At 27.4% G+C, this 27,478-nt stretch overlaps 1 long non-coding RNA gene and 1 other non-coding gene across 2 annotated transcripts; both read left to right on the forward strand.

Moving 5' to 3' along the window:
* The first annotated feature begins 6 nt into the window (after window positions 1-6).
* LOC145249073 (uncharacterized) lies at window positions 7-26,031 on the forward strand. The gene is made up of 3 exons (XR_013863469.1): window positions 7-243; window positions 5,468-5,594; window positions 22,693-26,031. It is a non-coding gene; the product is annotated as an uncharacterized LOC145249073 (long non-coding RNA).
* On the forward strand, window positions 6,646-6,777 carry LOC145249258 (U4 spliceosomal RNA). The gene has a single exon (XR_013863505.1). It is a non-coding gene; the product is annotated as a U4 spliceosomal RNA (small nuclear RNA).
* Window positions 26,032-27,478: the final 1,447 nt, after the last annotated feature.

A 27,478-nucleotide genomic window follows, 5' to 3' on the forward strand; every position in this document is an offset into this window, starting at 1 on the left:
CTTAACTTCTTTGTTCTTTAGCAGTTGATTTTCTTTTTAAATAATTTCACGTTTAAATCGTGTTTTTCATCTTTTTATTTTTATTCTTTTATATTTTCATATATTTTATTTCTTAATGAATTGAACACATAAAACAAAAGTTGTATCAATTTACTAAATAAATTCTAACAAAGTTTCTGTTTTGAACACAAAAGAACAAAGAATTCAACCCGATTTTTTTTCGTATTGGAACTGGAATGAAAGGTAAGTTTTTGTTTACATTTCTAATCCGAATTTTTTTAATAACCTTAAATATTAAATTATTATTATTTTTATTTATTTATTTATTTATTTTTGCAATAAAAATATTGATTCTATATAATTTATAACAGACGTGGATATAAAATGTGAATTTCAAATTTATTTGGTTTATTTTTAATTCATGGGATAAAAGATAAGTTTTTTTTTTCTTTTTTACACTAAAAATCTATTCTTAGAAAGAAAACACTTTTGGTATTTCCGAGAACCGTAAACACAATGATTCAATTCGAAAAAAACTAGTCACAAAAAAAAAAAATGAAAATAAATAAAAATAAATAAAAAAATAAAAAAATTTTTTTAAATTAAAAAATAAATAAATAAAACTAATTTCCGGTATTTAATTGTTAAATGATTATCCACTTATGCTTCTGTTCTATTTTTAAAAATCTGATTTTTAAGTTAAATTCGAATTTTACCAGATCTTATTTTATTAAATTGTTAGGTGGAAGTACAGAAGAGTTGCAAAACACTTGCCTCTCTCCATGTTAAGAATGGCTTTCTGAATAATAAGGTTGTTATTTCAGCAGGGTAACATAAGTGCCCAAGTACCTAATTATTTTAACATAATAATTATTTTTTCTGTTTACACTTACCTATTATGTCGCTTGAGAGTTTCGTTTGATTTTGTATGTTTTATCCCATATTCAAAATTTTAGAATGGGGATCACTTTCTTTTATAAAGTTTACATAAAATGATCAAATATTTATTGTCCATCATTAATTATCAGTAGAAAAATATATTTGTAAATCTTTACAATGTAACCCAGCGTTATTTAGTCTCTAAATAAATAAATAAAATAAAAATTATGTATTTTTGCTATTACGTTTCAACAATTTAAAAAATATATATCGTTCAAAGACATGACAAATAATAATAAATATTTAAGATTTCAGGACGTGGAATCACTTTCCTATGTAAATTTAACATAAAATAAGCATCGATTTAATGACCAGTTAGCAGGCAATAATACCTGTAATCATTTGCAGTTTTCAATTTTTGGTTGAATGGGCAAGAGATGGGTGGCTCATATCATTTTTATTTATTTATTTTTTTTTGCTTTCTTACGTTTTATTTTGTGTTGTTATTTTTTACAAATAGTTTTTATTTTTATTATTTTCAAATAGTTATTTGGGATTTCACTTAACAAATTATTTAACCAAAGATATCGTAAAATAAAAATCTTTGGGCATAACACAACTTTTCAAAAGTATCAATTTTATGGTTTTCTACGCGTCTTTTATTTAATCATCGATTTTTGAGCGATTATCGTGACATCCTAGATGACCGTTTTATATCAGCCATTTTTATTTCTTCTAACATAAGACTCGGTATAGATTTTTTTAAAAGTAAATAAACGCTTTAAAATAAGTTAAAACAAACAAATCTCATCCAAGAAGGTAGAAGAGTTAATCATGTTTCCTTTAATAACAACTATTTGCTATAGATTTTGTTTTTTGTCCAGTTTTTCGTTTTTATGTTGACTACAAAATGTACCTTTTCATTTATTAAATTGTTAGATGAATGTACAAATTATTTAGCAAGGACCCCCTTCACCATGTTAAGAATAGCTTTCTAAATAATAATGCTATCTGTAATATAAATCTCACCTGTCTGTTTAAATGTCTGTATGTGTGTTTGTATTTTGCCTACAACCTTTGTCAGAGACGACAGTTGTCACGAGATAAGTATCAGTGTGACGACAAATATCGAAAAATTGGACCAAAAACATTAATTCCTTCACCCTCAACTGGGCAGTTTTCTACATGGAGGGATCGATTTTTTGCGAGCCATCATATCAATTGGATTGATTTTTCCTAATTTTAACTTTGTGAACTTCCGGTCACATCATGGAGTAGTGATAAGACGTCAGATTTCATTTTCTTTTCTTCGCGGACCGTGGGTTTGAGCTTGCCTACTACCACTTTTTGTTTTGCTTAAAACACACCTTGACACACCTGGGAAACGCTGGCCATGCAGGCTAGTAATTAATGAAGAGAGGTGGGTTTTTATTATTTTAAAACAGAACAAAAATATAATGTATAAGTAAAAAGCCCACTTTTCGAATTTATAAATTGAAATTTAAAATATATACCCCATTCCCATTTTTATATAAAACAAACAAAAAATAAGATGACACTTTCTTTATATCAAATATGAATTTGAATATTAAAATGTAAGAAAGCCAACAACAATATTTTTACGGTGTTTTTATTTATTAAATTGGAAGGTTTAGATACAGAATAGTTAACAACACATGAACTCATATCCCTCCTTAAAAAATGTAAGAAAACTAAAACATATATGCCCCCCCTCCCCAGTAATTGTAGCAAAGATTGAAAACTGTGACCGATTATATGTCTGGTTGACTGCCACTTGCAATGGAGTAGGGGCTCATTTTATGTTGGATTTATATAGGAAAGTGATCCCCTACTCGAAAATCTAAAATATTATTTTTTCTAATTCCTTTAGTGCTGATGTTTTTAAAAGCTAAAATAGATTTTGACATTTTTAGCAGATAAACTACGCTGGGATAGATAGCAAGTATTTACTAATATATATATATATATATATATATATATATATATATATATGTATATATATATATATATATTAGAGAGAGAGAGAGAGAGAGAGAATAAATGACAAAAACTTTATATTCCAAAGTACATGATGTTGACAATAATAATAATTATAATATATATATGTGTATATATATATAATAAATGACAAAAACTTTCGTATATTAATTATATATATATATATATATATATATATATATATATATATAATAAATGACAAAAACTTAATGTTCCAAATTACATTATGTTGACAATTTTGTATTTTATTCCTTTACATCAATTGATTTGTACAGTTCTTGACAGTATCTGTTTCGTAGCGCAAAATCAATCACTTAATTATTATATCAATTAGTGAATCTATTATGCCCTTAACTCATCAGAAGAAATCGCAACAATCCATCCACCAAAAGGAATTAAAATGTGATACAACATGGTGAGAATCTGAAAATTGGAAGAGAAGCTGCAGTTACCTTTATATTTTTCAATTATGCCATTTTGGATTTTAATCAAACAAAGTCATTGAATCTGCCTCCTCGTATTTACCATTTAATTAATTTATGAATCATTTGACAAAATATACGTCATAAATTACAGATCAATATACATGTCCTAATGTACGAAACTTAAACTAAGTTACAGAAAAAAGAAAACCCAACAATACTTACTACCAATCTCAATCTATGAATCTACTACCTAAAATTTCTTTTTTTATAATTAGTACATTTATTATTTCTAAGTTATGCATACATACTTATGGAAATTATATCAACAAAACTATGTCAACTAAATTATAAACTACTAAATATGTGTACGAAACCTAAACTTAGCTACAAAAAAAAAAGAAAAGGGAAAGCCACCTTTTCGTATTACCAAATTAATTTGTGGTCTCATCATTACAAAAAGTTCTATTTAATAATTAGTAAATTCAATGATTCTAAGTTGTGTATACATAATTTTGAAAATAATATCAACCACGTTATAAACTATCCTATCTTTTAATATATACGAAACTAATTTAAACTGCGAAAAAAAAACGCTTTATTAAAAACAGCTAAATCTCATGACTACACAATTATCCGAAATAAAATTAAAATTATTTCAGAACTCATTTAAAGTTTAGAATAATTAGAAAATTATTTTCAATCGTTTCAAATCGTTACATCATCTCCCTTCAATTAATTTAATAAAATGCAAGTCGAGTTACTTTCCTTAGATAAAAGCCTCTAAGATTAAATTTATTTATTTTTATTTATTTACACCAACGTCTATATATATAGATGTAATTTCTAATAAATAATAATGAATGAAAAACAGTTTAACTATATTAAAATGTAAATTTTAATTATTAGCATATATATATATATATATGCTAATAATTAAAATTTACATTTTAATATAGTTATACTGTTTTTCATTCATTATTATTTATTAGAAATTAAATCGACTTTAATTATTTTTTTTGTTATAAATTAATTTGCTAATTTTATCGATACAAAATGATATTATAATGGATTATTTCAATCGATAATCATGGGTTATTAAGTTTTAACTTAATATCTGCTAATGTAGAATTGTAAATTAGTTACTTCCAATTACTCTAATTTGTTATTTAACTATTTTATCATATTATAATCAATATCAGCACCATCAATACTTTATATAGAAAAAATGATTTAATTTTTACATTTCCCCAATTTAACTCCGTTCTATTTACGAACCTCAATTTTTAATAAACGTTTTGAGAAACTAATTCCTTATTTAAGTGTGATTTTTGTTATAATTATATGTCTTCTAATACACCAATGATTATAATACAAAGTTCCTACATCTGATGACATGTTATTATAATTATAATCAAATAAATGTATATCAAAGTTAAACCTAGTATTAATTTTAATTCAAGTTAATGAGATTTATAAATATTGTTTAGATCTAATAATTCAAGACTATATCCAAGCATGTTCATCCTTATTCTTAAATTCCCTCTACGGTGAACTTAATTACATCCTATTTATAATTTATTTTATTTAATATTTTAATTAAAATTTAATTAATATTTCGGAAATGAAGTTATGAACGTGGACATAATGAGTATATATATTAAATAATGTGTGGTCAGACATATTGGATTTAACATAGATATAAGTTATTATAACTATAATGTAATTTTTAACATACTTACTAACTATTATGTATATTTAGAAACACATATCAATCATATTTTTAATCAACTTGTTGCATCAATTACATTTTTAGATCAATACTTGGCGCCGAGCTCTTTAAATTACATTTTTAATATTCTGATTAATACCATTTATTATTTATTATTTTATTTTATAATTTTTTTAATATTCTGATTAATACGATTTATTTATTAGATTATTTTATTTTATATTTTGTTATTGTTTATTTATGTGTTTATTATGTATGTAGATATTTATCTATTTTTTCTACTAATCCTTACTTTTGTTGCAGCTGACTTGGCAGTATCTTCTATGCAGTGATTTATCTAAGTGCATATAACATATATTAACATATCTTAGAAATTGCACTTATAAAGTATTTTACTTGTGTATTTATTTTTTAGAAAAAAGGTATCGGCTTCCATACATCCACTCAGCATTGGCTGTACTCGAAAAAGCTCAATCGGAAAAAAGAAGGACACGGCGCCAGAGAACGTGTACCTTGGAAACGCCTCCAAGTTCTTGTCACAGGTTTGTTAGATTTTAATTTTTTTTACTAGCAGGGGTACCCTGCGTTGCCTGGGGAACTCGTAAGCAAGTTATTTTTATTAATAATAAATGTTGTTATATGTGAGGTAATTCTTATCGTAAATGCAAAATAATGAATCAGAATAAAAGTTACCAAAAAATTAAAATATAAAAGAACAAATTTTACCTTGCCATCAATAAACATTACATTTTGATCAAGTAATAATATCATGATCTATTTCAATTCACTGTATTAATATAATATTTGATTCTTTATCAGCTTCTAATTGAATAATATAGATTTGCTCAATTTTTATTTTTTTAATCCTTTTATTAATTTATTTATTTTATTTGTTGATTTTGGGGTCCAGGATAAAATTCCTAGCCGGCGCAAACACATCGTGGGAAGTCCTACTTAAGATTTCCGAATCAAATCGTTTTTTTTTATAAAAAATTATGTAAATATTTTTTTATATATAAATGTGTGTATATATATATATATATATATATATATATATATATATATATATATATATATATATATATATATTATTGGAAATTATTTATAAATGCATAAAAAATTATGTAAATATTTTTTATTTATAAATGTATATATATATTATTGGAAAAAAATTATGAAAATATTTTTTTTATTTATAAATGTATATACACTTATATATTATTGGGGGCAAAATATCAAAAAGTGTTGACGGACTGATGTCAAAAAGGTATCACACAGAAAGCACCTACTGTAAATGTGCCACACGTAGATTCGCGTGTTCATAACTCTTAGACGTGAAGGCCGTCAAGGGCAGACAACTGTATTTAATTGTGCACTTTCTATAAACAAAGGTTGTTTTAAACTATTTTACATGCATAAATGAATAAATTATCTTTATTAAATGATGCATGATACTCTTCTGATTGATAATATTAGCTTAAAATAGTTTTGTATAATACGCTGATTTAATTAATACATGAAAACGAAAACTTGGGATCGCTAAGGTTGTAATGCGTCTGTGCTATGTATTTCGTTGGAGACGATCATTTCGATGTCGTTGCGCAGAGGCGATACAATAGCCAATGAGGATTTTCCGAGGCGTTGTTATTGCTAGTTGAAAACTATTCCCAATACTCCGCGATGGCACCCAGTGCCAACCGCAATTTCTGGGCACCTCTAAGGAGGTGTAAAATCGAAACTAAAAACAGAAAATATTTACATCCCATGCCTTATCTCCTTCTTCGGGAGTACTAAGCTTACTTTTCGATGTTTTTATTTTTTTATTTTGTCTTTTTTGTGTCATTTTATTTTTTTCGTTTTATGTCGTTTTTATTGTACCCTTTTTCATTTAATAAAATTTTTCCCCCATTTTATCTTTTGTATATGTTTTTTTTTTTAATCTTCATTTTATGTTTTGGTTAATTTTCAGATTAGGTTAATCTCCACAGTTTTCTTTTAAATGACGACTGTTATAGTTTTCGACTATGCTGAATACGAAAATCGCATTGAAAATTTGCAGAAATAAGTAGTTATCGAGATATAAAAAGTTGTGTTATGCATAGTAATCTTTGGCGGCCATATTTTTACGCGCGCGCGCCATAAACAAATCTACTCATCTATGATTAACACTGTGCACGTGCATAAAAAGATGGCCGCCAAAGAATACAATGCATAATACAACTTTTTATACCTCGATAACTACTTATTTCTGCAAAATTTCAATGCGATATTCAGCATAGTCGAAAACCTATAAAAGTTGTCATTTATAAGATAATTGTGGAGGTGGACCTATAGGTGTATCAGAATTTTTGTAGGAACTTTTGACACCCCTAACACGAAACTGCGAATAAAATATAAAAAAAACTCGTAATTTCTCTTTTAAAAGTGGGTTGTTTATTTTCTTTATGGATTATACTTCCAAAATAAACTATTAAAGTTGTTTTAAACGTAATAAAAAATTTTATTATTTTTTAAAAAAACAGTAATGAAATTAATTGAATTTTACGAGCGCAGTATTTTTCAATTTTAAAAATCTATCTAAATTTTTTTATTAATTCAATTTTTACGATATTTTCAGGGTCAATGTGAAATTTTATGCTCTTTCCAATAATCGAATATAATATTTTAGACAAACGTTTTTTTAAATTCACGCCCCCCATTTTCAAGTGTATATTAAAAAGTAAATCATTTTCTCACCAAAGTTTTATATATCATAAATTGAACGTAAAAGATCAATAAATAATATATTCAAATTTAAAACAAAAAAGTAGTGTTCTTTAGAAATTTACCTGTAAAGTCCGAAGTTTAAAACCTTTTTTTTTTTAAAAAACACGTTTGTTTTTTCTTTTGTTTTTTTTAATTAAACCTTGGTTCTTGCTCCTTTAATTGAAAAAAAATTAGGGCTTGATTTACATTTTTCGAGTAGTTATAAGCTTTGAAAGACGGGATAGAATTATTCAATATTTTTTACGAAATTTCTGACACACCTAGTAGACCTAATCTAAAAAAATACCAATAGATTTTTTAAGTTTTTGAACTGAAAAAAAAATTCGCTCGTAAAATTCAATTGATTTCATTACTTAAAAAAATGGCTGCATGAAGGCGCGCCGGCACTTAGTAAACAGTGTTTTTTTTAAATAAAAAAAATATTTCTATTATTTTTTTAACAACTTTAATAGTTTATTTTGGAAGCATATTCCATAAAGAAAATAAACAACCCACTTTAAAAGGAGAAAATACGAGCTTTTAAAAAATTTTATTCGCAGTTTTGTGTCAAAAATTCTTATACACCTAGTTGTGTTGTGCCCTCCTCGCATGCATTACGTGTCTTTGATAGAGAAGGAGTTTAATGTTGTAAAATAATGCACCGGCTCCCGGGTGTGAATATGGTTGAGAATAGAAAAGGACACAAACCAATACTTTACAATCAACTGCTCGCCGTGTAACTTGCTCAAACGCTGTTTTATTTACCTTATATATTGTTTCATAGTAAGTTTAACCGAATCGGGTTTGATAACAAATAAATGTAAAGTTTCATAATGTAATCATGTGGTTATACTTAAATTTCTTGATGCAAATGTTTCAGGGGCAGGTAACTCTTCTGCGAGTTATGTCCCTTTAATTACAAACATTTGTCACTGGATACACGAGAAGAGAGACCCTCCATGGACTGAACACGATAAACATTACATCTTGTCTCTCCCTGTAAATACGTTAATAAACTTCTCTTCTTTTATTTAAATCCACAGTACATATTTATCTCTTTATTTCATTCTTGATAATATAGGGATACTACATTATCGCCACCACAGGGTATATTAAATATTTTCTAAAGATTAAATTGAATAAAGTTTTTGTGTTTTTTTTACAACAATCTTTATGCATTAATCTAGTGAAGAAAATAATTACACATAAAAACTATTTTGATTTGTTTTTGAAAGAGCATTAGCAAAGTAAAAGGTGGTCGTTTGTTTTGGTACTTGTACAGTTTAGTCAAGACATTAAAAAATGAAAATATAAAAAAAAGGTCAAATTTACATATTTGTTTTGGACTGAAGATCTCTGGAAAAAAAAACTGAATTTAATTTGATCGATTAGTTACATAGATTACAGCGGAAAAACACTTTCCTTTGAGAGTGTGTTGAAATCAGCCATTGTGAAATTTGCTGAACACGCCACGAGGAGATAACTCCATGCAAAGCGCCGATACTCCCTCCCCATCTTTAATTCTAGCTTTTCTTCCTAAAAATCGAACCTTTGCTCGGACGCTCGGTATCATAACAAATTGAAGCTACTCGATGAAATTCAGTGAATTTTTTTTTCAGAGAACTTCATTCCATAACCGATACGTGCAATATGACCTTTTTTTTGTTTTTAGATATTTTCAATTTTTAATGTCTTGACTAAACTGTACAAGTACCTTTTTATTATTACAATAAAATAATAAATTATATTAATATGTATGCATTATACATGCTGTTTATATACCTGTTTTCCTTCTGTCATCACAAATATAACTTTTAAAAACATATTGTATATCATTTACATCAATTATCAGCGTGGTTTGCCTAAAATAACCGTCCTACCAAAGCCAAGTAATATGCTATATTATCGACAACCTTGACGACAGTTTTCGGGTATGCTGACAAGGTTGTGGGTGTCTAATCCGAAAGCCATTCTTAACATGGGAAGGGTAGGGATGTTTATTCCGAGGACCATTCTTAACATGGGGAAGTTTGGGCGCTTATTCGTTGTAAGTATACCCGAAAACAGCAGTAAGAGAAATGCTTCATGAAGTTGTTTTTTTTTTTTTTGGTTTTTTACCTATTCGAACTTAGTAGTCACGAAAAGGGACTCTTAAAGGTAAAATATAATCACATAATTATTGAAAATGTGATTAAAATTTCATTTAAATTAATCATGTTCTTTAACAAATTAAAAACAATCCAAGATGAAGTTTTAAAATGATTTAATATGTTTAATTGATATTTGTACGGTTTAACGAAAATATCAAAAAAGGTTATATTAATACTGAAGATAGCCGTGTTTCGATTTTTAGAACACGCCATGGGGAGATAACTCGATTTAAAGTGCCGACACTTCCCTTCCCATCTTAAATAATAGCTTTTCTTCTAAAAAATCGAAACATGGCAACCTTTGGATTGGTATCATAACAAATTGTTTTTTTTTTCGCTGTAAAAAAAAAATAAATAAATAAAACTACTTGATCAAATTAAGTAAATTTTTTCTAGAGAACTTCATTCCATAATGGATACGTACAATATAAACTTTTTTTGTCGATATTTTCATTTTTAATGTTTTTATTAAACTATACAATTACCCATTTTATTTTATAATTAAAATGAAAAAAAATATTGAGCAATAAAAATGAAATTTTGGGTACTGATGTATTTTGGTGCCAAGCTGAAATAATAACGTTATTGTTTTGATAAACCATTCTTAATATGAGGAGGCAATCGTGAAACTTGAATTTAAATTGAAAAAAAAACTATATAAAAATAGTGCAGTACTATTTGTCATTATATGCATCCGAAAAAAATACTTATTCTAAAATTAAACCAAAATTTGGTGCTTATGCATTTTTGGTACCGCGCTATTTTTAAATAGTTTTCCAGGTTTAATTAAAGTTTTACGATATCTTTTTTTTCTTTTTTAATTGTAAGGTGGAAGAACAGAATAGTTACAAAACACCCTCCACATCTTAAGAATGGCTTCCAATGAAATAATACATAAGTACCGAAAATTTTATTTTTGTTGTTCAATATTTTTAATTTTCAATTATAAAATAAAACACATTTAATTTTTTAATCTTCATCGTGAATTTTTTTTTAATTTGTTAAACACCGTTGTTAAAAAAATTAAATTTTAATCACATGATCACATTTTCAATAATTACGTGATTATATTTTAGCCATTTAACGTTTGTGAAACATGGAATCAAACTTCTGCTCGATACCATCTAGTGAGTATATGGTTCGAGGCTCTTTGTACAACGAAACGGCGGGTTTGTTTTGCTGTACACATAGATTTGAAAAAGTTGTCACAAAACAAATATAGAACAAATAAATGTTATCAAAGGCAAGATAAGTTACTTTTCTACTCAACTGGATATGTTTTTAGTGTTTATATTTAATGTAACATGTTTATTCAACTCGAAAAACATAGTGTTTACCGATATATTGGAAAATTCAAAATGGCGGCCGACTCTCTATCGGAGACGGTAAGTTTGGGAAAAGGAGTTATAAATAAAAAAAAAAATAGTCAAAATACTGTTAAAAACCCGCTGAATATATGTCGGCCTATGTCACGGTAACATATATTGAGCGAGTTTCTAACAGTATTTTGTCTGTTTTTTTTTTTTTAATTTATAACTCATTTTCCCAAACTCAAAGAGAGAGTCGGCTGCCATTTTAAATTTTCCAATACATCGATAAACACTATATGTTTTCCGAGTTGAATAAACATGTTACATTAAATATAAACACTAAAACATAGCCAGTTAGGTAGAAAACTAATTTATCTTGCCTTTAATAACATTTATTTGCTATATGCTTGTTTTGTGACAACTTTTTCGAATCAATGTGTAGAGTAAAACAACCCCGAAACGGCATTTAAAGATTAACAACATGGTTAATTTAAATTAAATTTTAATCACGTTGTTACATTTTCAATAATTACGTGATTATATTTTAGCCATTTAACGTTTGTGAAACATGGAAACAAACTTTTGCTCGATACCGGTGTTGACCTTTAAGAGTCCCTTTTAGTGATTATTTCGTTCGAGGCTCTTTGTCCAACGAAACGGCGGGTTTGTTTTACTGTACACATAGATTCGAAAAAGTTGTCACAAAACAAATATAGAACAAATAAATGTTACCAAAGATAAGATAAGTTACTTTTCTACCCAACTGGATATGTTTTTAGTGTTTATATTTAATGTAACATGTTTATTCAGCTCGAAAAACATACAGTGTTTACTGATGTTTTGAAAAGTTCAAAATGGCATCCGACTCTCTCTCTTGGAGATGGTAAGTTTGGGAAAATGAATTATAAATAAAAAAACGATCTAAATACTGTTAAAAACCCACTGAATATATGTCGACCTATGTCACGGTAAAATATATTGAGCGAGTTTCTAACAGTATTTTGGCTGTTTTTTTAATTTATAACTCTTTTTCCTAAACTTACCGCCTCAAAGGGAGAGTCGGCTGCCATTTAAAATTTTCCAATACATCGATAAACACTATGTTTTTCGAGCTGAATAAACATGTTACATTAAATATAAACACTAAAAACATATCCAGTCGTGTAGAAAAAGATTATTCTGCCTACAGTTTTCATCTTGACTGTTAACAGTAGTTTAACTGATCCAATTAATAATGAAATAATCAATCTTCAAAAAAAAAAAAAATAAATAAACCTGCTTTTTAAAGCTTCAGGTATCTTTTTTATGTAAATAAATGAGACACACACACAAAAAAAGACATTTTATAAAGAAATCCCCAGATATTGACAAATACAATCTAAACTTGATAGGAAAACAATTCAGCAAACTTAACTAATAAACGGACATTTTTACACGAGGGACGAAATAATGATTACACCGTGTTACGATGACCAAAAATTATTGTCTTTTAGCAATTGGTATTCTATTTAAATAATTTTACATTTAATTGCGTGTTTCATCTTTTACTTTTTAATTCTTTTATATTTTCATATATTTTATTTCTTGATGAATTGAACACACAACAAACGTTGCCTCAATTTACTAAAGAAATCTTAAAAACAAAACAATTTTTGTTGTTTTTAACACAAAAGAAAAACGAATGCATCCCGATTTTTTTTCGTATTGAATTCCTGGAAATATACGTAAGTTTATATATTTCCCCTTTTTTACACTAAAAAATCTAATCTATAACTTTTAATATAATCTTAATCATTAAAATAAGTTTATTTATATTTGCTTTTGCAATCCAATAAAATATGATAATAATTGTATGATTTAAAAAATATCTTAAAATATTTTATTCCATGTGATATTTAGATTTTTGTTAAAAATATGATTAGTTTTTGTAAAACTTGTGTGATTTCTGAGAAAATAATATTTTAATTTGAAGTTGATCGAATGAAACTTTTTGTTAATACATCTGATCACGAAAACGTTTTTTTTTTTTTTTTTTTTTTTTTGTATTTCATTGTTATAAGATTCAAAAAAATATTATATCGTTGGAGAATTCCGTTTTAATTTTTATGTTTCATCCAATTTGTAATATTTTAAAATATGCCTCATTTTCTTTTATAAAGTTTACATAAACTGATCAATTATCATCAATTAGCAATTACTTAATGTAGAAAACAATATTCGTAAGTCTTTACAATCTAACCCAGCGTAGTTTAACCCTAAAAAAAATGAGGTTGTTTTTACTCTTACGTTTATACAGTCTTGAAAATACCCACTAAAGAAATTATACATTAATAATACTTATTTTAGAGTGGGGATCACCTTCCTAAATAATTTAATATAAAATAAGCAGTCACTTTATGACCAGTTAGCAGTCAATTATAATTGTAATCGTTCGCAGTTTCAAATTTTTTTTGCATGGGAAGGGGACGGGGGATTTATATTAGTTTTTGGTTTCTTAGATTTTTTAGATGGGGATTAGATGTCATATACTGTTAACTATTCTGTACTTTCACTTCATAATTAAAAAACAGCAAAAACAAAATAAATAAAATGAAACCAAGAGATATTGTAAAAAGTGTTTGACATAAAATTTTGCAAAAACTGTCATCCTGACTCTTATTGATTTTCTATGAGTTTTTTTTTTTACTATTTTTTGGACAATTATCGGGACTTCAAAGGACCATCTTGTATCAACCATTTATTCTTCTTCTAACATAACGTAACACACTATTTTTAAAAGTAAATAAGTTATAACACAGAAAATCTTCCTTTTATTGTTATATTTGTTAGTTGAAAGTATAAATTAATAAGCCAGGACCTTCTCGTGATAAGAATAGCTTTCTAAATAATAACATTACTAATGAGAGGCGGTGGGCGCTTTTTTTATTAAAAAACTGTAAAAAAAAATAGGATTTAATTGAAATTTTATTATTAATGATAGAATTTTTTTTATTTAAAACAACAAAACATAGAATTTAAATTGAAAGAGAAGGTGTTTTTTTATTTAAAACCACACAAAATAGAATGTATGATTAAAGCATGCACCCTCTCCAAACAACACACAAATTATTATCCCTCCTTAAAAAACAAAAGAAAGCCAAAAAGATTAAATATTAGGATTAAAAAACAAAACTGTTTATCTATTAAATTTATTTTAAAATATATAAAATAAAAAATATTCCTCTATACAACTTATGATTCGCCCGCGCATGGGCTATCATTTTCATATCCGGGCTGGTGCATTTACCAAAAGTCTCTCTCTTGTATAGGGCCCAAAAAATGGTCTCTAATCTGATATTATGTCCCACTTTGTCAATTCGGCTTTAACTCCTGTCATCTCGTCGCAATGTTGTAACCTGGTGACTGTTTTTATAGATACTTTTAATGGAATGTGATGTGTGTTCTTTTGATGTACATATCAACAACAAATCTGCTTCAGAGAAAAATCTCATCCGTTAACTGTTGAGGTCCCTAAAAAAACAGAAAATATTTTACTTTAAAAGCTTCTTCCTTAGAACAGCTAGTCTTCATGCTACCTGCTTCCTTAATTGTACTGATATGTAGAAGTTCAAATGTAACGGAAACCAACAATTTTATCATTCTTATTAACATCAAAGTTGTAATATGCCTTGTTTCGTGTGAAGATGAGTCAAAAAATAAAAATTATAATGTATAGAATATCATTGTAAGTATACCAACCAAATTATTGTCCTATTTATATTCACATGAATAAACCAACAACTTTATCATTCTTTTTAAAATCCAAGTTGTAATATGCCTTGTTTCGTGTGAAGATGAATCAAAAAATAAAAATTATAATGTATAGAATATCATTGTTAGTATACCAACCAAATTATTGTCCTATTTATATTCACATGAATAAACCAACAACTTTATCATTCTTTTTAAAATCCAAGTTGTAATATGCTTTGTTTCGTGTGAAGATGAATCAAAAAATAAAAATTATAATGTATAGAATATCATTGTAAGTATACCAACCAAATTATTGTCCTATTTATATTCACATGAATAAACCAACAACTTTATCATTCTTTTTAAAATCCAAGTTGTAATATGCCTTGTTTCGTGTGAAGATGAGTCAAAAAATAAAAATTATAATGTATAGAATATCACTGTAAGTATACCAACCAAATTATTGTCCTATTTATATTCACATGAATAAACCAACAACTTTATCATTCTTTTTAAAATCCAAGTTGTAATATGCCTTGTTTCGTGTGAAGATGAATCAAAAAATAAAAATTATAATGTATAGAATATCATTGTTAGTATACCAACCAAATTATTGTCCTATTTATATTCACATGAATAAACCAACAACTTTATCATTCTTTTTAAAATCCAAGTTGTAATATGCTTTGTTTCGTGTGAAGATGAATCAAAAAATAAAAATTATAATGTATAGAATATCATTGTAAGTATACCAACCAAATTATTGTCCTATTTATATTCACATGAATAAACCAACAATTTTATCATTCTTATTAACATCCAAGTTGTAATATGCCTTGTTTCGTGTGAAGATGAATCAAAAAATAAAAATTATAATGTATAGAATATCATTGTAAGTATACCAACCAAATTATTGTCCTATTTATATTCACATGAATAAACCAACAATTTTATCATTCTTATTAACATCCAAGTTGTAATATGCCTTGTTTCGTGTGAAGATGAATCAAAAAATAAAAATTATAATGTATAGAATATCATTGTAAGTATACCAACCAAATTATTGTCCTATTTATATTCACATGAATAAACCAACAACTTTATCATTCTTTTTAAAATCCAAGTTGTAATATGCCTTGTTTCGTGTGAAGATGAGTCAAAAAATAAAAATTATAATGTATAGAATATCATTGTAAGTATACCAACCAAATTATTGTCCTATTTATATTCACATGAATAAACCCACAATTTTATCATTCTTATTAACATCCAAGTTGTAATATGCCTTGTTTCGTGTGAAGATGAGTCAAAAAATAAAAATTATAATGTATAGAATATCATTGTAAGTATACCAACCAAATTATTGTCCTATTTATATTCACATGAATAAACCAACAACTTTATCATTCTTTTTAAAATCCAAGTTGTAATATGCCTTGTTTCGTGTGAAGATGAGTCAAAAAATAAAACTATAATGTATAGAATATCATTGTAAGTATACCAACCAAATTATTGTCCTATTTATATTCACATGAATAAACCAACAACTTTATCATTCTTATTAACATCCAAGTTGTAATATGCTTTGTTTCGTGTGAAGATGAGTCAAAAAATAAAAATTATAATGTATAGAATATCATTGTAAGTATACCAATCAAATTATTGTCCTATTTATATTCACATGAATAAACCCACAATTTTATCATTCTTATTAACATCCAAGTTGTAATATGCCTTGTTTCGTGTGAAGATGAGTCAAAAAATAAAAATTATAATGTAAAGAATATCATTGTAAGCATAACAACCAAATTATTGTCCTATTTATATTCACATGAATAAACCAACAACTTTATCATTCTTTTTAAAATCCAAGTTGTAATATGCCTTGTTTCGTGTGAAGATGAATCAAAATATAAAAATTATAATGTATAGAATATCATTGTAAGTATACCAACCAAATTATTGTCCTATTTATATTCACATGAATAAACCAACAACTTTATCATTCTTTTTAAAATTCAAGTTGTAATATGCCTTGTTTCGTGTGAAGATGAGTCAAAAAATAAAAATTATAATGTATAGAATATCATTGTAAGTATACCAACCAAATTATTGTCCTATTTATATTCACATGAATAAACCCACAATTTTATCATTCTTATTAACATCCAAGTTGTAATATGCCTTGTTTCGTGTGAAGATGAGTCAAAAAATAAAAATTATAATGTATAGAATATCATTGTAAGTATACCAACCAAATTATTGTCCTATTTATATTCACATGAATAAACCCACAATTTTATCATTCTTATTAACATCCAAGTTGTAATATGCCTTGTTTCGTGTGAAGATGAGTCAAAAAATAAAAATTATAATGTATAGAATATCATTGTAAGTATACCAACCAAATTATTGTCCTATTTATATTCACATGAATAAACCAACAACTTTATCATTCTTATTAACATCCAAGTTGTAATATGCCTTGTTTCGTGTGAAGATGAATCAAAAAATAAAAATTATAATGTATAGAATATCATTGTAAGTATACCAACCAAATTATTGTCCTATTTATATTCACATGAATAAACCAACAACTTTATCATTCTTTTTAAAATCCAAGTTGTAATATGCCTTGTTTCGTGTGAAGATGAATCAAACAAAAAAAATTATAATGTATAGAATATCATTGTAAGTATACCAACCAAATTATTGTCCTATTTATATTCACATGAATAAACCAACAACTTTATCATTCTTTTTAAAATCCAAGTTGTAATATGCCTTGTTTCGTGTGAAGATGAGTCAAAAAATAAAAATTATAATGTATAGAATATCACTGTAAGTATACCAACCAAATTATTGTCCTATTTATATTCACATGAATAAACCAACAACTTTATCATTCTTTTTAAAATCCAAGTTGTAATATGCCTTGTTTCGTGTGAAGATGAATCAAAAAATAAAAATTATAATGTATAGAATATCATTGTTAGTATACCAACCAAATTATTGTCCTATTTATATTCACATGAATAAACCAACAACTTTATCATTCTTTTTAAAATCCAAGTTGTAATATGCTTTGTTTCGTGTGAAGATGAATCAAAAAATAAAAATTATAATGTATAGAATATCATTGTTAGTATACCAACCAAATTATTGTCCTATTTATATTCACATGAATAAACCAACAATTTTATCATTCTTATTAACATCCAAGTTGTAATATGCCTTGTTTCGTGTGAAGATGAATCAAAAAATAAAAATTATAATGTATAGAATATCATTGTAAGTATACCAACCAAATTATTGTCCTATTTATATTCACATGAATAAACCAACAATTTTATCATTCTTATTAACATCCAAGTTGTAATATGCCTTGTTTCGTGTGAAGATGAATCAAAAAATAAAAATTATAATGTATAGAATATCATTGTAAGTATACCAACCAAATTATTGTCCTATTTATATTCACATGAATAAACCAACAACTTTATCATTCTTTTTAAAATCCAAGTTGTAATATGCCTTGTTTCGTGTGAAGATGAGTCAAAAAATAAAAATTATAATGTATAGAATATCATTGTAAGTATACCAACCAAATTATTGTCCTATTTATATTCACATGAATAAACCCACAATTTTATCATTCTTATTAACATCCAAGTTGTAATATGCCTTGTTTCGTGTGAAGATGAGTCAAAAAATAAAAATTATAATGTATAGAATATCATTGTAAGTATACCAACCAAATTATTGTCCTATTTATATTCACATGAATAAACCAACAACTTTATCATTCTTTTTAAAATCCAAGTTGTAATATGCCTTGTTTCGTGTGAAGATGAGTCAAAAAATAAAACTATAATGTATAGAATATCATTGTAAGTATACCAACCAAATTATTGTCCTATTTATATTCACATGAATAAACCAACAACTTTATCATTCTTATTAACATCCAAGTTGTAATATGCTTTGTTTCGTGTGAAGATGAGTCAAAAAATAAAAATTATAATGTATAGAATATCATTGTAAGTATACCAATCAAATTATTGTCCTATTTATATTCACATGAATAAACCCACAATTTTATCATTCTTATTAACATCCAAGTTGTAATATGCCTTGTTTCGTGTGAAGATGAGTCAAAAAATAAAAATTATAATGTATAGAATATCATTGTAAGCATAACAACCAAATTATTGTCCTATTTATATTCACATGAATAAACCAACAACTTTATCATTCTTTTTAAAATCCAAGTTGTAATATGCCTTGTTTCGTGTGAAGATGAATCAAAATATAAAAATTATAATGTATAGAATATCATTGTAAGTATACCAACCAAATTATTGTCCTATTTATATTCACATGAATAAACCAACAACTTTATCATTCTTTTTAAAATTCAAGTTGTAATATGCCTTGTTTCGTGTGAAGATGAGTCAAAAAATAAAAATTATAATGTATAGAATATCATTGTAAGTATACCAACCAAATTATTGTCCTATTTATATTCACATGAATAAACCCACAATTTTATCATTCTTATTAACATCCAAGTTGTAATATGCCTTGTTTCGTGTGAAGATGAGTCAAAAAATAAAAATTATAATGTATAGAATATCATTGTAAGTATACCAACCAAATTATTGTCCTATTTATATTCACATGAATAAACCAACAACTTTATCATTCTTATTAACATCCAAGTTGTAATATGCCTTGTTTCGTGTGAAGATGAATCAAAAAATAAAAATTATAATGTATAGAATATCATTGTAAGTATACCAACCAAATTATTGTCCTATTTATATTCACATGAATAAACCAACAACTTTATCATTCTTTTTAAAATCCAAGTTGTAATATGCCTTGTTTCGTGTGAAGATGAATCAAACAAAAAAAATTATAATGTATAGAATATCATTGTAAGTATACCAACCAAATTATTGTCCTATTTATAGTCCGATGAATAAACCAACAACTTTATCATTCTTTTTAAAATCCAAGTTGTAATATGCCTTGTTTCGTGTGGAGATGAGTCAAACAATAAAAATTATAATGCATAGAATATCATTGTAAGTATACCAACCAAATTATTGTCCTATTTATATTCACATGAATAAACCAACAACTTTATTATTCTTATTAACATCAAAGTTGTAATATGCCTCGTTTCGTGTTAAGATGAGTCAAAAATAAGAATAAAAAATATATTGTATAGAATATCATTGTAAGTATACCAACCAAATTATTGTCCTATTTATATTCCGATGAATAAACCAACAACTTTATCATTCTTATTAACATCCAAGTTGTAATATGCCTTGTTTCGTGTGAAGATGAATCAAACAATAAAAATTATAATGCATAGAATATCATTGTAAGTATACCAACCAAATTATTGTCCTATTTATATTCAGATAAATAAACGTCTATATTTACTCAAACAAACCCAAGATAAACTAATAGGATTAAGAAAATAAAAATAAAACATAAATAATTAGAAAATAAAAATGTATAAACTATCACTGTAGCCTTTACAACCAAATTAATGTGGGGGGAACACAAAACTAACACGGATTAACAAAAGTTTTCAATATTTTTTATAATTTTGCATATTCATATATCAATATTATGTATGTTTAAAGGAGACAAAACGTGTATGCAATAAATACGTTCTTGATGGCATTTTTAAAATTTACTTACATTCTTACATTATGATACACACACACATATATCAACTTACTCTTATTACTTTAAGATACATATATATATAAATTCTGTCTGTCTACTTGTTTGTTTGTTTGTTCACATTTTTTTAAATATATACAAAATGTCCATAGTATGATTCGTGTAAAATAGACGATTGAGAGATGACGTCATTTGCATATTACATTAAGGAAAAGTTATTTATTAAATAAATTAGATGGTGTGTTAGTTATTGTTTATAGTGAGAGAATTATTTAAGTGTTCTATTTAAGTTTATTATTTAAATTTGATTTATATTGATAACATATTTAATTTTATTTATTTTTACCAAAAATAATTCACACAGACTTTCAAGCATTATTTTGGGAAACAGTTCAAATAAAATAAATTCCGTGATTTCGCAATTAACGTTTTGGTCCAGTGGATTTTATATTATAAAATAAACAAACAATCCAATTCAGTATGGTTCTTTATTTAAAACAAAAATAAAAATAAAATCATTTGCGTTTTTTTTTACGAGTTTTGTTTTCTTCAAATTTTTTTTGACATCGTAACTAATTTTTTTTCTTTTAATAACAAAATAAGTCATAACTCATCATTTTTATAACATAAAAATGTGTATTTCAGTTTACACAAATTCTATTTTGATATTTTTACAACTGAATTATTTACCATTTGTTTTCGTTGCAACAAAGTGTAATAACAAATGATTCTAGACTGAGGGAGGATAAAAGAAATTCTGCTTAAGCTGGAATATAGTCAGAAAAAGGTGCTCAATATCCGGAGAATAGCATCTCTTTGTATCCCTTCTGCCGAAATATCTGGTGGAGAGTTTGTCTCGTACCTCTGCTTTTTCCGGTGGGGGGATTACATTTTTGTGTATTTATTCGGTCTTTTATTTTTGACATTTTTGTTGCGGTAACGATGGAGTTGACATATAATAATGAAAAACTGATCAATATTCTTAGTATAGCAGGTGTGGCCAAACTGAACTTCATGTCGACCCTGGCAACAATGGGTATCCATGGTAGTATATATACTGCTCACTCATTTTTCGACCAAATTTCAAACAATTATTACAGTTTATTGTTCACGTTCTCAACTATATTGTGAAAAAAATTCAAATTTTCGTTCAGAAAAACAAGTTATAATAAATTGTCTGGTGTTCAAAATCGTAAAAATATGTACGGAGGTGAGCGACGCTTTTTATGACTGGTTTCTATAGCAACATCTTTGCTTCAGCGATTACACTCGCGAAAAGAGAGGTAACTCGTGAAAAAGACAGAATGAAATCATGAAAAGGAGATAATTGGGGGTATTTTATTGAAAGCAGACGAGTTCTGTACATTACTATTGCATATGTGTTTATGGCGACAAAATAAGACTGAAATTTAACAAAGAACAAGTGAATTTATTGGAAACCTGGAAAAATCATGGATTATAGAAAAAATGCAAGCATGAAAATAATATGGTTAAGCTTAAACATCGAAAAGTAAAGGACTAGTTAAAACTGGAAAAGAAAAGGACTAGTAAAATATAATGAATTTATAACTTAAAATATTGCAACATTAAGAAATTTTTAAATATAATTTATAACATTATATAATCAATTCTTAATGCTGCAATATTTACAGATATAAATTGATTATAATTTTACTAGAATATCTTGCCCTTTTCTTTTCCAGTTTAAACAACTAGTTTTTTTACTTTTCCATGTTTCAGCTTAACCATATATCTTCAGACTAAGATGAAATACACCAAAACGCTGGATATAGTTTCAATTAGACTATAGCTTGAGAAACAGTTGTATTGACTTATTCTGTTCCAATTTGAAAAATATCCGGTCATTTCTTCATGTTATATTATTTTTCAGATTAATTTAATCTACATGTATTGAGATATATTCAATAATATTGACAACAATAAACAAACTCATGAATGCAAATACTAAATATATTGAATTTCATTTTATTTTTCAGATATTCTTGATTGAACCTATTATTCAATTTTAATGGAGTATCATGATCTATAAACATCACGCTGTAAACACTACAGCAACATCTGTGAGAAATTTATTATATTGGACATTACTATTAAAGGAATGTTTGAAAACAATGACATGATGAAACTTACCACGACTTGAAGGTAATATAAATAAATATCAAAAACTTGCTATAAAACTATATTGTATAAAAGAAACACCTTATAAAAGCTGTATACTTTCAAATAGAATTTTAAAACATATTTCGGTTAAAACATATGAAATAGTGATAGGTGTTTGGCATCTGTATAATGCCTCAGCTTTAACAAATTATTAAGAAAATTTACATAAAGTACCTACATCCTAGTAAAGTGTGTGGATATTCTTGTTATTCATAAGTAAATGTCAGTGACCAATATGAGAACGGACAGTAGGAATAAGCCATATGCTTGTGATGTGTGTGGATATTCTTGTTCTACAAAATCAAATTTAATGAGACATATGAGAACTCATACTGGAGAAAAACCACATGCTTGTGAAGTGTGTGGATATTCTTTTTCTAAAAAATCAACATTAGTGACACATATGCAAACTCACACCGGGGAAAAGCCGTATTCTTGTAAAGTGTGTGGACATTCCTGTTCTGTAAAATCATCATTAGTGAAACATATGCGAACACACACTGGGGAAAAGCCATATTCTTGTAAAGTGTGTGAATATTCTTGTTCTGTAAAATCATCGTTAGTGACACATATGAGAACTCACACTAGGGAAAAGCCACATTCTTGTGAAGTGTGTGGACATTCCTGTTCTCGAAAATCCGCTTTAACTATTCACATGAGAACGCACACTGGGGAAAAGCCATATTCTTGTCAGATGTGTGAATATTCATGTTCTGAACGTTCAACATTAGTGAAACATGTAAAAACTCACACAGGAAAAAAGTCCAATTCATGTAAAATGTGTGGATATTCTTGTTCTGAAAACAGTTCATTAATGAGACATATGAGCACTCACACTGGAGAAAAGCCACCATGTTGTGATGTGTGTGAATATTCTTGTTCTGAAAAATCACATTTACTGCGACATATGAATACTCACACTGGAGAAAAGCCACATTCTTGTGAAGTTTGTGGATATTCTTGTTCTGTAAAATCATCGTTAGTAATACATATGAGAACTCACACTGGGGAAAAGCCGTATTCTTGTACAATGTGTGGATATTCTTGTGCTGATAAATCAAGTTTAATGCGCCATATTAGAACTCATACTGGTGAAAAGTCACATTCTTGTCAAGTGTGTGGATATGCTTTTTCTCGTAAATCATATTTAGGGATTCATATGAGAACTCACACTGGGGAAAAGCCATATTCCTGTCAATTGTGTGAGTATTCTTTCTCTCAAAAATCATCGTTAAATACACATATGAGAACTCATACTGGAGAAAAACCGCATTCTTGTGAAGTGTGTGGATATTCTTGTTCTCGAAAATCAACCTTAACATGTCATGTTAGAACTCATACTGGAGAAAAACCACATTCTTGTAATATTTGTGGATATAAGTGCTCTAAAATATCAACTTTAATGAAACATATAAAAACTCACAGTCAATATCTGAATACCCAATCCTATTGACTTATAGATTTCTCACTGTCCGCCACAACAAATTATTACATACCTCGATAGGAAGATTTGTTTAGACATGCAACTTGACAGATCATCAAACACCTGGTAACATGAAACAGCACTGATAACATCGAATGAAAAAGTAACCATGTTAGTGTTCTATGACAAAGACATATACGCAGTAAATACATAAAAGACAAGGCCATCAAGCCACAGTAACTTTGGCCTTAATACAACTGAGCAGGAAAAGATATCAACATATCAGGACCTAAAATGTCTTTAAAAGGTATAGTTTATGAAATCAATAAACTTACCGGTTACTGTCCTAAATTATTTTGGCCTTAATAGAGCTGAACAGTAAAAGATAAAAATATCAGGGCAGAAGAATGATCTAAAAACGACATGATCTCTGAAATAAATAAACATTATACCGGTTGTGACAGAAGCACTTGGCCTAATAAATAGCAGCCATAAATGGAACACGTTTTTTTCTTAAAAGAACCCATCGAATATAGATTAAAATGAAAATGAAATCAAGTGTTTTCTCCAGAATGAAGCCCCTTTTATTTCTTAAAACTAACTGAAGTGAAATGATTTAAAAAGCCACATTCTTGTAAAGTCTATAGATATAGTCCTGAAAAATCAAAGTTAAATATGAGAACTCACTCTTCCTGACAAAAATCAGACTTATTAACATTTCCTGTGAAGTGTGTGACTGTCTGAAAGATCAAAGTGATTAATATGAGAACTTTAAGAACACGAAAGTATTAGAAAAAACATGCTTGAAAGGTAAATAATAAAAAGGGAAAGTCGTCTTATTAACCAATAATCAAATTTCTTGCATAATGTAATATGCACATAGTCCTTTCATAAATCAAGTTTACTGATAAATATGAAAAGAACACACTTAGTAAAATCCTTGTCTCTTTGACGATGTTTTGAATCATTAAAGTCATGTGATATTGTGTCCCACTTGGATATACCAGAATGATTTGTAATAAAATAAACCTGTTTAAAGATGTTATTAAAAAAAGCTTAAAAATTATATAAAAAACACTAATTGAACAATAACATTCCGTGATGTCATAAAGAAACCACAATATACATATGATAATGTGCTCAACTCGTGTCTACTACGATGCTTTAAATTTTACGTGATGATAAATTAACCCTAGAACAAAAATAAGTGAAATACATAAATCTCACTAGTACACAGATGTTCTTCCAGTGTTTTGGCATAAAACACCAGTTGTTGATTAACACAACTATTATTGCGGCTCATGAGAAAAAAGTAAATCTTAATATTGTTTGGATTGATTAGCAATATCCGTCTCAAATGTGTCGCACTCGTGATATTACGATTCTTTGTAATGTTCACCAGAAAAAATAACTTTATATAAAGACCAAATGTTTGCAAGACCAAACTAGAAAAGTTGGTAAAGACAACTTGTTATTATATGTAGTTATTGGATACGATTCTTAAAATTATTCATCAGGTAAAAAAAAAACTTTATATAAAGACCAATTCTTTACAAGTGAAAACTGTAGCAAAATTGTTGAAGACAAATTGTTTTTATATGTTGTCATTAGATATTAGTTATTCATACGATTACATATTTGATGGAAGCAACATGATTTTCAAGAAGGTAACTTTTCTTTCATTTTTGCATGTTTTTCTCATTAAATTCAATAAAAAGAAAATATAATTTTCTTTGTTATTCATGAACTTTTAATTAATAAAAATAAATGCATTAAATTCACCGAATGAAGTAACTATGTAATTATCATTAATATTAATTAAATTATATTTAATACTGATAGTGCTGATATCAATATATCAATTAACATATATTTAATGTTGATATTAAAGTGATAGTGTTGATATTAAAGTGAGAGTTATTGTCTTTTGGTAATACAAACACGTTTTAGTAAATATTAAAGCTTGCCAAGTGCATCAAAGGGTCCCTCCACGAATGCTAATTTCGGTATCTGTTCTACCAGGGTAAGGTCTCCTTTGCCTTCTTCCCGCATTTGCTGGTAAGGTTTGAGGACTCCCCATTCTAAGTATAATCTTTAATCTTTTGGAGCTGTGCTACCACGTTTAACTGTTCTCGCAATATTACCAGGTTCTATCTCCAATAAAGGGCCTCGACATTTGGCCATTTAACCTCCAGTCAGACATGTTTATCCAAGGGTTATGCCGAAATAGCTCGTCCTTAACAGAAGAATAGTTTCCAAGACATGCTCACCTATTTTTTATACCCTACTTCACAAAACGAAACAAACAAAAAATGCCATTCCCATCATGCACTTCATTTTCCAAGCACATAAATAAGTCGGCCATCTTGTTTTTCTTTTCTTATGGTGCAACACAGATAAGCTCTTCATTATGTTTTTGCAGATAAACCACAGATACGTCATCACCGTTGCTATTCAAATAAACCACAAATACCTCATCACCGTTGCTATTCAAATAAACCACAGATACGTCATCACCGTTGCTATTCAAATAAACCACAGATACGCCATCACCGTTGCTATTCAAATAAAACTGATTAGTGATTATCAAAGGTTTGGTTCTGCATTATTGGCCACCTGCTGTACGACAGACTTGCATAAACCGATGTCTTCCTCTCTCGTTGACAAACTTCTATTATTGGCTGCATCTATTGCACAGACTCAACAGACAGACTGGTTCGGAACTTGTTTTTCCTCAGTCCAACAAAACTTGTCAACATTCATCATTTAAATTTCGCTTTGTGATTTGATCTTACATGTCACATTTTCTATGATTTAATTTCTGCGAACGAATCTGTTTATCAAGACCTGTGTCATCATGACATGCAATTAGTGAAACCCTTGCCAAAATCCAGAGTAGTTCAGACAGTATTTAACCATTGCTCGATAGCATTGGAAAATCGTTTGTTGCAATTATAACGCACTTTGGATCGATATATTCATCATAAGACTTGTCTCTATGTGATTCAAGTAAACTGACTTTAGTCTTCTGTCGTATTCTTTACAAGATATTTTAGGAAAACGTCTATATTTCTCTCATATGTGAGTTAAATGATTATTCCGGGATCCTTACGAGTTCAAAACACCACTTATACAAGAGAACTATGCAATATGAATTCTTCTTAAAGAAGCAATCATAT

This window comes from Euprymna scolopes, chromosome 27 (genome assembly GCF_053919585.1).
Source record: "Euprymna scolopes isolate OS-2025 chromosome 27, ASM5391958v1, whole genome shotgun sequence".
NCBI lineage: Eukaryota > Metazoa > Mollusca > Cephalopoda > Sepiida > Sepiolidae > Euprymna > Euprymna scolopes.